Below are 11818 nucleotides of genomic sequence, written 5' to 3'. Positions count from 1 at the left end.
CACCACCCGTCGATCGATCAAACACTTTTGTCCTTATTCAAATGATTGATCCTATCCACAGCTGTACCACCCACTAACCACTTTTGTCCTTTTCCCAAAAATATCTCTCAAAAAATCTCGAATTTGTCTTTTCCCAAAAAGCTCAACCAGTTGGATTGATCCAGCCTAAGTTCGATAGATCTCAGCTAGTTCGATCGATCCAAGTCCAAGGTTCGATCGATCGAACTTCCTCTAGTGCGAAAAAGTTAAATTTCCATCTCATTGAAAGTTATCCTTTATCCAATCATTAGGGAATATTGTGTGCACGACCCTAGCTCATTTTGGGTATCATTTTGACCTACCTATATAAGGATAAGGATTGCTTTTTACAAAAAGAGCCAACATTTCATTTTCATATCATCTCTTGGAGAGCAAGCTTAGAGGAAGAGGAGGCTAGAGACACAATTGGAGACTCTTCATCAACCAAGAAGCAAATCTCTTCTATGGAGTTAGCCCTTGAGGGTTGGAGCATCATCACCATGAGTGGCTAGACATCCTTTAGGGGCTAGAGTTAGCCCCAAGCCTACTTTTTATATCTTAATTTTTTGTATTATTGAGGGATTAGTGTTGTAATCAATGTTTTAACACTTGATATATATAGATCTTGTTTATTCAATGATTTATATGGTTTAATGCTTCCAATTGATCATTTCATTCTATCCACATATCTATGTATGCTAGATAGATGTTCATGTGCTTGTCTCTAGATTTTGTGTTATTGATGCATGTCTATGTGTATTGATGCTATAGATTTAGAGATTGTCAAAACATAGTGCTTAAATGAATGCTCTTGCGATTCTCTTGATGGTTCATACTTATTCCTTGATGGATTGTGCCTCTCTCCTAGTTTATTTTCATGCTAGTAGTGTAGATGTAGTATAGTTGCAGTGTAGTGTTAAATGGGAGGACAATTTATGCTTGTTGTTTGATGATCCAAGCTTTTGAATACAAGTAGCATATGTCTCTATTCTTGTGTTGTATTTGGATTGTGAGCTTACTGAAATGATTAATGACTTGTTTTGATCTATTGTGCCTTTCGCATGTTGTTTAGACAATATATGCTTCATTGCTTAGATATATTGTACCTTTCACATGATGTTTAGACAATACATGCTTAACTAGTCATCCTTGCTTGTTGAATCAACCAAACATACACACACAAATATTACAACACACCATTTGCCCTCATTAATCACTTGTCAATGATATAGAAATGCATTGCTTGGTTGAGATCTCTAAACCTCAAGATCTCTCTCTCTATTACTTACTCTTAATTGCATTCTTTTGTTATCACTTAGTTTAATTTAGTTGATCTCTAATCAACCAACCAACCAATTATTTGATCACTCGACCTACTAGCCCTAACAATAATTCCACGACATTGCTCAATCCTCACAAATCCCTTGGGACGATCCCTACTCGCCCTAGCTATATTTATAGTGAAAGGTAGTAGTGGCTTCTATAAATGTAAAACTCTTAACCCTCGCCTAAAATTCACATTCTTAAGCTTATGGTAGCACGAACCCGCATAGTTTTTGGTGCCGTTGCTGAGGATTTGATTGATTAGATTAGGCAACGTCGGAATTGTGGAATCAATTAGGATTAGTACTCTTTTGATCATGTCTTTACTTTATTTTTATTTATCTTTTTGGTTACTTATTGTGTTGTTCTTATTTGACAAGGTGCATTATTGGAGAGGAAGCAAACAAAAGAGCATTCCAGCTAAGCAAGCAAGGAAAAAAGTTAAAAATTCAAAAAAAATTTAAATTTTGGAGTTGAAGTGCTAAAGGACCTTTGTGAGACTTTCTTTATTCAATCCCTTAGTTAAATCGTCGGCCCGCGTGGAGGCTTCTTTTTAATTGTCTTGCATCATTGTTGTTAAATCATGGGAGTATGAATTAAGTGTTTGTGGAAGAAGTCTAATTGCATTGTTGTGAAGGCATAGTGTTTGTCATTCTTTGTGTTTGTTGTGTTTTGCATTGTGCATGAATGGACATCGTTCATTGAGACCAACTCTTGTCCCTCTTGATTTGCATCTTGAATCTATCGTTAGATATCCTAGGGGAAGAGGAAGTTCAAATAGAGCCAATCTATCAATGGATGACCATAATGATAATCATGTTGAGGACCTTGGTCACATAGACCAACAAGGTATCCTTCATCCCAATATGCACAATGAGAACATATAAGTACCATTAGGCATGCCTAGGCCATTCATTCACCAACCACCACAACAACAAGGCCAAGTTCCATATGGAATGCCAAGGCTAATGTATGCTCCACAACCTCCCATCAACAATCAAGGAATTCAAAACCAAGGTGTTCATGTTGCACCTAAAGTAGCTAATCCACCTCTTGCTTTAAGAGACCATAATGTGCCTAATGAGTATAATGCACCTACATGCATCCAATTGCCTCCATTTGGAGCACATCATTATGAAATTAAGCCACAAACCATTCAAATGCTTCCTAACTATCATGGACTTCCAAGTGAAGGACCTTACAAGCATTTGGATGAGTTTCTTGAAGTATATTCCACCGTAAAATATACGGACATGCCGGAAGAGGTTTTAAGACTCAAACTTTTTCCATTCACCTTAAAAGGCAAGGTAAAGTATTGGTTTAACAATCTTAGGCCTTTTTCAATCACTTCTTGGGCAGAAATGCAACAAGAATTCTTGAAGAAGTACTATCCGGTTTCTAAGACCAATGCCATGAGAACCTCAATTCGAGAATTTTCACATGGGGATGGAGAAACGTTTCATGAGGCATGGGAACGCTTCAATGAATTGCTTAGGACGTGTCCACATCATGACATACCCAAATGGCAATTAGTTCAATATTTTTTTGAGAGCTTATCAGATAACTATAAGGGCATGGTTGATGCTTCCATGGGTGGCTCATACATTGATAGGCATGAGGATGACGTGTGGTGTCTTTATGAGAGCATGAGTGAAAATTCTTTGCATAGAACACTATCATCTAAGAATGGTAGAAATTCACAAGGTAGGAAGAGTGTTGGCTTACATCAAGTCGACCATTCAAATGAAATAGCCGCCGAAATGAAGTCTTTATCTCAAAGGTTTGATCAATTTTTGATTAACCAAAACTCGGCGAACCAAGTATCTTCCTTCCCTAACCATTCTCATCATGCATCAAATGAAACATGTATGACTTGTTCTGGTGTTCTTCATTCTACTTCTCATTGTCCTCACGGACAAGTTCAAAGTGAACCTAATGAACAAGTCAATGCAGCTTTTGTGAACCAAGGGAACAATCCTTATGGTACTCACTATAATCCAAGTTGGAGGAATCATCCGAATTTCTCTTGGAAAAACCAAGGAGAGGGCTCAAACCCTTCCCAAGGCGGTTTTCAAGGGAAGTACATTGCAATGACCCGGTCATTTTCTTCCTTTTCCCTTTTCCCTCAAATTTTGGGGATAAATTTTTTTCCGTTGTCTTTTCTTTTCTGTGGATGGTTTTTCGTCGCTTAGTGTCATCTCGAGTGCTCAGAATTGGTTTCTGAGACTCTTTCATGTGAATTGACAACTTCCTTTAAGGACCGAGTCATTTTCGCATTTTTCATTTTTGGACACTATGCGTTATTTCGTCTTTTCCCTATTCTGTCATTTTCCCTATTTCGTCTTATCTCCGTTTGTCAGTTTTTGGCATAACCTCACTTCTTATGCTCGGAGTTGGTTTCTGACTTCACGTATCCTTATTGTGAGTGGTTTCCACCAAATACGTATCTTTACTTTTGCATGAAAGTACTCTAGTTGCTCCCGATGCCCATAGGGGCATGGATGCATAAATCTTTGGAATTAATTTCATTTCTTGGGGTGTTTTTCATAAATATCTTTTGAAGATATTTTATTTCAGGGGCATCTAAGAAAATATCTTTTGGAAGATATTTTTATTTTGGGGCAGTTTCGCAGTTAACCCTTTTTATAGAAGCCATTGTGCAATTAACGAAAGTTATTGCAAAATGTCTCGTCTGGAGCCTGGATCTTCGTACTGGATTCATTTTCACTTTTTGTTGACTTGTAAATTCATAGAATTCTGTTCTGGTCATTTTTCTCCAGTTTCAGAGTTTCTGGACCCGGTTGCCGCCAAACTTGTTCGGGGCATAACTTTCTGGTCGGGACTCAGTTTTCAACGTTGTTTCTTTCGTTGTTCATATTTTCTGATTTTGAATCTTTTTTGTTCACGGAGTTTTTCTATTTGAGTGCGTTTGCTCAAAATCCACTTTTCCGGACCCGGCAAGGCCCTTTTAGGGCACTTTTTGTGATTTACTATAAATAGGTGCCTTAAAGAAGAAAAATCAGATTTTCTTCTTCTTCCTCCTCTCCTTGCACAACCAAAGGCAGCCATGGAGGCCCATGGAGCTGCCATCTTCTCTCTCCTCCTTTAACCTACTTTTCCTAAGTGAAAATCCTTCGGCCTTTGCATTTGTTGCTCGCCTCCGTGCTCTACTATTACCCCTTACTAGAAACCATTTCTGACCAAAATTTGAGTTTGGGATTTAGGCCAAGTTTGGATTTTCATGGGGCTTCTTGGAGATTCATATAGATCGTGTTGTCCCCGACAAAACCTAGGAGTTTCGTCGGATTCGGAGCCGTTTCGTTTTAATAGCTTTTGAGATTTTTATCTCAAATTGAGGTAGGGGGTGTCTTAGGATTATATTTGTGTTGTATTGATGATTATATTTGCTTATACAACTTGTATGCATGTTTTGTATAAATCTTGGAATTTAATTTTAATTAATTTCTTTGTAAAGGATTTAATGCTCAAGGATATGTTTGACTTGGAATTGAATTGTAACATGCTAGGAAATTATGCTTGGATATGTTGGTTAACATATATTAAATTTGGCTCATTTGATTAAGAATTACAACTTTTATTTAATATTTATCTTTAGTGAAAGTTTAATTCACATGGTTGTATCAAGCATGAAATCAAGTTGTAATGTGGTATTTAAATAGGCCTTGGCATGTTCTCTAACATAGATTAAATTGAGGGCATTTGGAATTGTTTAAAAATCTAGAGGAATTTAATTAATTAGCTTGATTAATTTTATTTTAAGTGCTTTAATTACTTAAATTGTTATTTGATGTTATATATATGATGACCATGACATGTCCTTCAATATATATTAAATTGAGATTATTTGGGATTAACTTGAAATTTAGAGAATTTAACTATTTATGTCTAATTAAATTCTATATTATTACTCCATGGATTTAATTGCATTTTGGAAATTGTTTTTATATTTAAATCATGGATTTGGATTTGGTGTATGTTCACTTGATTACTTTTGAGTATTGGATAACATAGTTGTTACTTTTATATTCATGAGAATATGTTTTTCCTTATTGAATATATTGTTGCTATGTGTAAGGAATTGCACACTTTGTATTTGACATCTTTCATGCCATAGTAGTTGTAGACTTTGAGCATGTATTGTATATGTTTCCAAAATTTGAGCTGTGCTTAGTAAATGGTTGATATCTTGTATATACATGTTGAAATATATACGTTGTTGCACAATTTATTGATTTTGAAAACTTGGGGATGTCGTTGTTGGCTACGGCTAGGACTTGGTTCTAGTACGGGGGATTGTCCGTCTATATAGTCTAGTGCGCACATAGGGAGGTTACCCATGGGCTAGTAACCCTAAAGTAACTATGTTGTCGGTCTAATCCGGCGTGACGTCCGAGTATCCACTTTATTTGATTTCGTATTTCATTTCAAGTTGATAACTAGATGATATCGTAACTTGTGGTTCCTTATTTGATTTCCTATTTTTGAGCTTAAGATGTAACTTTGTGAAAGCATGCTTTGTGCATTGTATTGGAAGTTCCATTGTCGGTTAAATTGCATTGATATCATAAATTGTATTTTGATGTTCAAATGTAGTTTAGGAATGATCCTATAGATTCATTTTGAATATAGACGTTAGGTGGCATGACCCACTTTTGCTGTTTTCGTATTTTGGATTTCAAGTTGAAGACTTTGAGAATCTATATCTAGTTGCTTTGTATAACATGTTTCCATGTTTTTCGAATTGCATGTACAATGTGACTATGCTAGAAATGATCTAGGCAGCTTAGGATGATCCTGAGTCTCACTTGACATAGACGTTAGGTGGCATGAGCCCCTTTAACATGTTTCATCCTAAGGTGATAAAACTGTAAAATGCTAGGTCAATGCATGCTCATCTCCTATGAGTAGCTTTATGTTACTCACCCCTACGTTACTGGGGTATATTTTAGGTATAGGACTCAAGACTTGAAGATTTCATTACCTTGGATCGTTTGGTAGCTTTATGTATCAAACTTGTATTTTTTGATTCTATGTATGTAAAGTGTACATAAATACACTCCTTTTAATGCATTTGACATGTAGGACATGAGGCCAAGGGCCAAGCAAGTTTATAATTGCACTTGTATTCAATTGGTGCCATATTTTGCTTGAAAATGTATTTTTATCAACTGTGGAGGCTTTGTATGCTAAAACTTGTTAATGGAATGTAAAGAGGCTTTAGGCCATGTTGGTACATCTATTTTATCATATTGTATGCACTTGCATACTCACTTTGGCAAAACAACACCATTCTTGATGAAACAAAAACTCTAAGTAGCATTTTTAGGGAGTTTTACCCTATTCTATTCTAGGGGCATTTCGGGTATTTCACAATACATTTTTTTTCATTTTTCCTCGCGAGTCACGTAGGAAACTCAATTTTGCGGGGGTTTTCTTCTTTGTGTTTGCCAGAAAATGCCATCTTGGCCCTCAAAAATCCATATTTGTCCGAAAAATCCTTGCTGCCAGGTTTTACAGATTTTTAGTGCAAATGTACTTGGCACTATTTATCGACTTTTTTTTGAAAAATGTGACGACCGATCCGAAATTTCCGGGGTCTTGTGGGTGTATTTTAAGATTGTATTTTCAATTTAGGCAATTTAAAAACCTCCCGAAGCCTTATTTCCTTTCTTTGGGCAGCAGCTCGGAGAAATTTTTACCCCCTTGACCAGATTTTCTTGGGGGCATTCTGGGCATTTTATAATGCATTTTTTTTTTGTTTCCGTCCGCGATCAGGGTAGGAAACTTGTTTTTAGGGGGGTTTCTTCTTTGAATTTTTCCAGAAAAGTCCGTTTAGATGCCCGTTTTTACTCTCAGTTGCAGCAGTAGTGGGTTGACAGCACTGTAGTTGTCACGGCCTACGTCGGGCCGTCGCGACGTCGATTTTGTTTTTGACCTTTCTCCCTCATCCGAACTCCAAATCAAGTGAATTTTTTTTTTATTTTTTTAAATTGATTAATTTTTCATTGTCTATCCAACGGTGTGCTCGGTTGCACCCAGATATTTCTAGATAGTTACCAGTTTACCCCTTTTAGCTTTATTGCTCGTTTTTCTTTGTTTTGTCGTTTCTCCTTCGTCCGGAATCCGAATAATAAAATTCTTGAGTCCATCATGATTAGTTTTTCATTGTCTTCCCAGTGGTGTGCTCGATAGCACTTGAATCCACTTTTTTACAAAATGACCATTTTGTCCCTAGGTTCCTTTTTGTCCGTTTTTTAAACGACACTTCTGCATTTGTTTTCCTTTGGATTCCATGACCTCATTGAGGGTCACATTGGTGTCTTAGAGATGCATTGTATCTCTAGATACCGTTGTTTCACCTTTCGCTTCCGTATTTCGGATCCATTTTCGGGTAATCTTTTGGTTATCACTGACGCACCAGGTTTACAAAACTTGGGCCGTCACATACATTCCACCTCCACTTCAACACCAAGGATCCTAAGGTTATAGACCTTATCAATCACAAGGGAATCAATTTGCTAATTCTCATTTTCCCAACTAATCTTATTCCCAAGGTAATACTAGAAGTCCCGCCTTTGAAGAAAAAGTTTTGAATGCTTTAGGCACTTTAGACACTCAATTGTTTCATTCTCACTCTCAATCTATTACGAAGCTAGAAACCCAAGTAAGGCAAATAGTAAGCACTCTCAATGCAAGATAGAAGGGAAAGATGCCTATTAATGCCCCACCTAAGCAACAATGTGTTGTGGAAACCCATTCCTCATCGGAAGGCCACACCATTGAACATGTTAATGCAGTGACTACCTTGCGGAGTGGTAGGATTGTGGACAATCAAATTGGAATGTCCAATGAAGAGAGTGAACCGGTGCAATTCAAGTTATCACCCATCCCATTTCACATCCCATTCCTCCTTCATTGCATATACATGATCTTGTGAATGAGTAAGTCTTAAAAAATGTGTTTGAAAAAGAAATTTTGAAAAATGATGTTAAAAAGGTTTTGTTGAAAAATAATTTGAAAACTTCTTGTGTTGAAGAGAGTTCAAAAGAAAATTCTGAAAAAGTGTTTGAACCAAAAATTCCATTTCCGGATGCCTTAAAAGGATCCATTTCAAAAGACAAGCAAAAGGCAAAAACCAATGAAATCATGGAAATGTTTAGGCAAGTGAAAGTTAATCTTCCACTATTGGATGCAATCAGGTAAATTCCGGCTTATGCCAAATTCTTGAAAGACTTGTGCACCCAAAAGCAGAAGAACAAGAGCCAAGCACCAAGAAAAGTGGTTTTGACTGAGCAAGTAAGCTCAATTTTGCAACATAACACTTTTCCAAAGTTTAAGGACCTTGGTTCACCCACTACATCATGCATTATTGGTGATCATATCATTAATCGGGCGCTTCTTGACTTAGGAGCAAGTGTTAACCTTCTTCCATACTCAGTTTATGTCAAATTGGGCCTAAGTGAATTGAAACCGACGTCGGTAGTTTTGTAACTTGCTGACCGATCCATTAAGAAGCCTAGGGGTATAATTGAGGATGTTTTGATTAAAATTGACAAATTCTTCTTCTCGGTTGATTTCGTTGTCATCGACACAGAACCGGTCCCCAATCCTAAGAGCCAAATTCCCGTTATCCTTGGCCGTCCTTTTTTGGCAACCGCTAATGCCAACATCAATTGTAGGACGGGGATAATGAAGATCTCATTTGGCCACATGAAGGTGAAGTTGAATATCTTTAATCCCACACCCAATTCATTTGACAGATATGAAGGAGAAGTTAATGTTGTAGATAAATGTCATGATCTTCAATGTCAAGGAAATGAGCTTTTGTGTAAGACCAAAACTTCCAAAGGATCATCTTCAACTTTGCATTCTCAAAATCTTGTTTCAAATTCTTATTTTGAAAGGGTATGGAAGCCCAAAGGTTGTGATTGCATAGACAAGGGACCAAAGGTTTCTTTTGAGCTTAATCCAACAAGTTCTTCAAAGAACCATTTGTTGGGCGGAGTTCAAAGCATCTATCACCCCAACAAGGAGGGGATGCATTATAAGATCTTTGATCTGGGCTAAAAGAGCCCAACGTCTTGGTAGAGACGTTAAAGACTAGCAAAAGCATTCGTAAGGTGTCAAAACCCTATTCCTCCCTCATTTCTATCTTTCATTTCATTTCTTGCGAAGTTTAGATACTTGTTTTTGGTTTTTATATGCATTGAAAGGAACTTTGGTGAGGATTGCATGAGCTTTTATGTTATTATTGAGCATTCTGCATGGTTCAATCGATCTCAAACCTGAGTTCGATTGATCGAACTCCATTCTGCATCCAACACTTAGAAAAAATTTCGACCTGCAGAAACCTGCATCCAAATCACCTCTTTGTCCCATCATTCGAACTAACTCTTAGATCAATCAAGAGACCTTCGATCGATCCAACTTCCAAGTTCGATCGATCTCATGATTCAACACTTAGAAAAATTTCGAGCCTGCATCAACCTGCATATTTCACCTCTCTATCTGATCGATCGAAACATTCCAAGATCGATCTGAAAGTTCTTCGATCGATCCAACTTCAAAGTTCGATCGATCTTCAAGTTCCAACACTTAGCTAATTTTCTGAGCCAAAAAACCTGCATATTTCACCTCTCTGTTTGATTGATCAAACTCTTGTTTCGATCGATCTCAGTTCTTCATTGCATTATTTTTACTTTGTTTTGACTTTTCAAATTTTCAAAAATCCAAAAATACTTTCATTTTTATTTTATTTTATTTTCATTTTATTTTAATTTTCAAAAAGTTTTCAAAAATTCAAAAATTCAAAAATATTTTAATTAATTTTTAATTATTAGTGTTTATTCAATTAAATTTAATTAAAATTAAAAAAAAAACAACCCAAAAATATTTTATTTTATTTTACTTTATTTTCCAATTTTTAATTTTTATTTTGCAATTTTTAAAAATTTCAAAAAAATCCAAAAATACTTTGAAAAGAGTTCATTAAAGTTCGATCGATCTCAGTTGAGTTCGATCGATCGAACTCTGTCGGGAATATTTTTAAAAATAAAATCGAGGGTTCTCAAGATCGATCTCACCTTTTCAGCAAACCTAGCATCCCCTCTCTGCGTCACTGTGCATCCATCTTCGTCATCGTCTCCGGTGAACCTCCGGTGTCATCAAACTCACCCCGAATCACTCTCTCTCTCTGTTGAGGTAAGATCCGAGGCACCATGATTGATTTTCTGCTTAGATTTCATGTATCCATGCTTTAGATGTCGAATCCATACTTATTACATGATCAAATCCACCATTGTTGAGCTTCGAAGCATTGTATTTCCTATATAAATATGTGTGTTGCTTCGTGTATATATTTTGCATATTTTCGAATTTTGATCTCATATTGGGAGTTTAGGCATCTTTCAGTGATGGGGATTTGTTGATTTGATGTGTTGTTGGGCCCATGAACACGTTCGTGTGGGCCCCGTGCTTCCAAAGCCACAGATCTGTGACCTTTGAGTTTTCAACATCGGATAGTTCGATCGATCGAACTTGTATCTAAGATCGATCTTGAGAGATCGATCGAACTCATGTCTCCGATCGATCGAAGCTGTGAGATCGATCTCACTTATTTTAGATCGATCTAACTTTTGTGATTGATCTCACTTTTTATTATGATCGATCGAACTTCATAGATCTCACACACACACTTCATTCATCATATCTTATGTTCATGCTATCATATCTATGCCCAATGCCTGTGATATTCCACATTGGATGTATTTCATACTTACATTGTTTAGCATGTTTCATATCCTACCACTTGCATAGATTCATGTCATATTTGTTTTGTCTAGTTTACTTGACATATATGTTTCTATATTGTGCTTAAAATTTCTTATTCTGGCACTAACTCCCATTGCAAGTTTTTCTTTTTCTTTTTGCAGGCCATGGTTAAGAGGAAGACCGTTGCCAACAGGCAATACGGGCCCACCCGACATATTAGGCCACGGACAGAGGAGCCAGCAGAGCCCTCTTATGCACAGCAGGAGCCAGCACAGGCTACCCCACCTTAGTCACCATCTCATGAGCCTGAGGATGACTATATACCATCCACCTCTACGGTTCATCCTGATTTCACTCCATCACCATCTCCACTGCATGCTGGAGCTGAGCATTCACCTATACCAGCTCAGCCAACTCAGCTAGCTCATCTGGAGCGTGATAGGCCCACGCCTCGATATGCGCATATGACGATCGACCATGAGTCAGAGTTCGACACGGCCTTCTTCTCTAGATCGGTGCTGACCCGATCCGCCTACCGTGATATTATTCAGAGGTGCCTGGCCGCTATTCTTGCCCCCGTCACAGAGCCGGTCTACCCGCGGTTGGTACGGTTATTCTACCATAACCTCAGATCATCGCCGCGTACCATAGCCAAGCTAGTCACTTCTGTCGATGGCCATCCAAT

The 11818-nt window shown here is 37.3% G+C and overlaps 1 pseudogene; it reads right to left on the bottom strand.

Moving 5' to 3' along the window:
- Positions 1 to 2758: 2758 nt before the first annotated feature.
- Positions 2759 to 2857, bottom strand: LOC132305801 (small nucleolar RNA R71; annotated as a pseudogene).
- Between the last annotated feature and the right edge of the window lie 8961 nt (positions 2858 to 11818).

The sequence above is a fragment of the Cornus florida genome, unplaced genomic scaffold (genome assembly GCF_030987335.1).
Source record: "Cornus florida cultivar Cherokee Brave unplaced genomic scaffold, ASM3098733v1 CherokeeBrave_3.0.0_Hap2_Chr04, whole genome shotgun sequence".
NCBI classification, from domain to species: Eukaryota; Viridiplantae; Streptophyta; class Magnoliopsida; order Cornales; family Cornaceae; genus Cornus; species Cornus florida.
The sequence above is the reverse complement of the archived record's forward strand: the minus strand, read 5'-3'. Positions and strand labels throughout refer to the sequence as shown.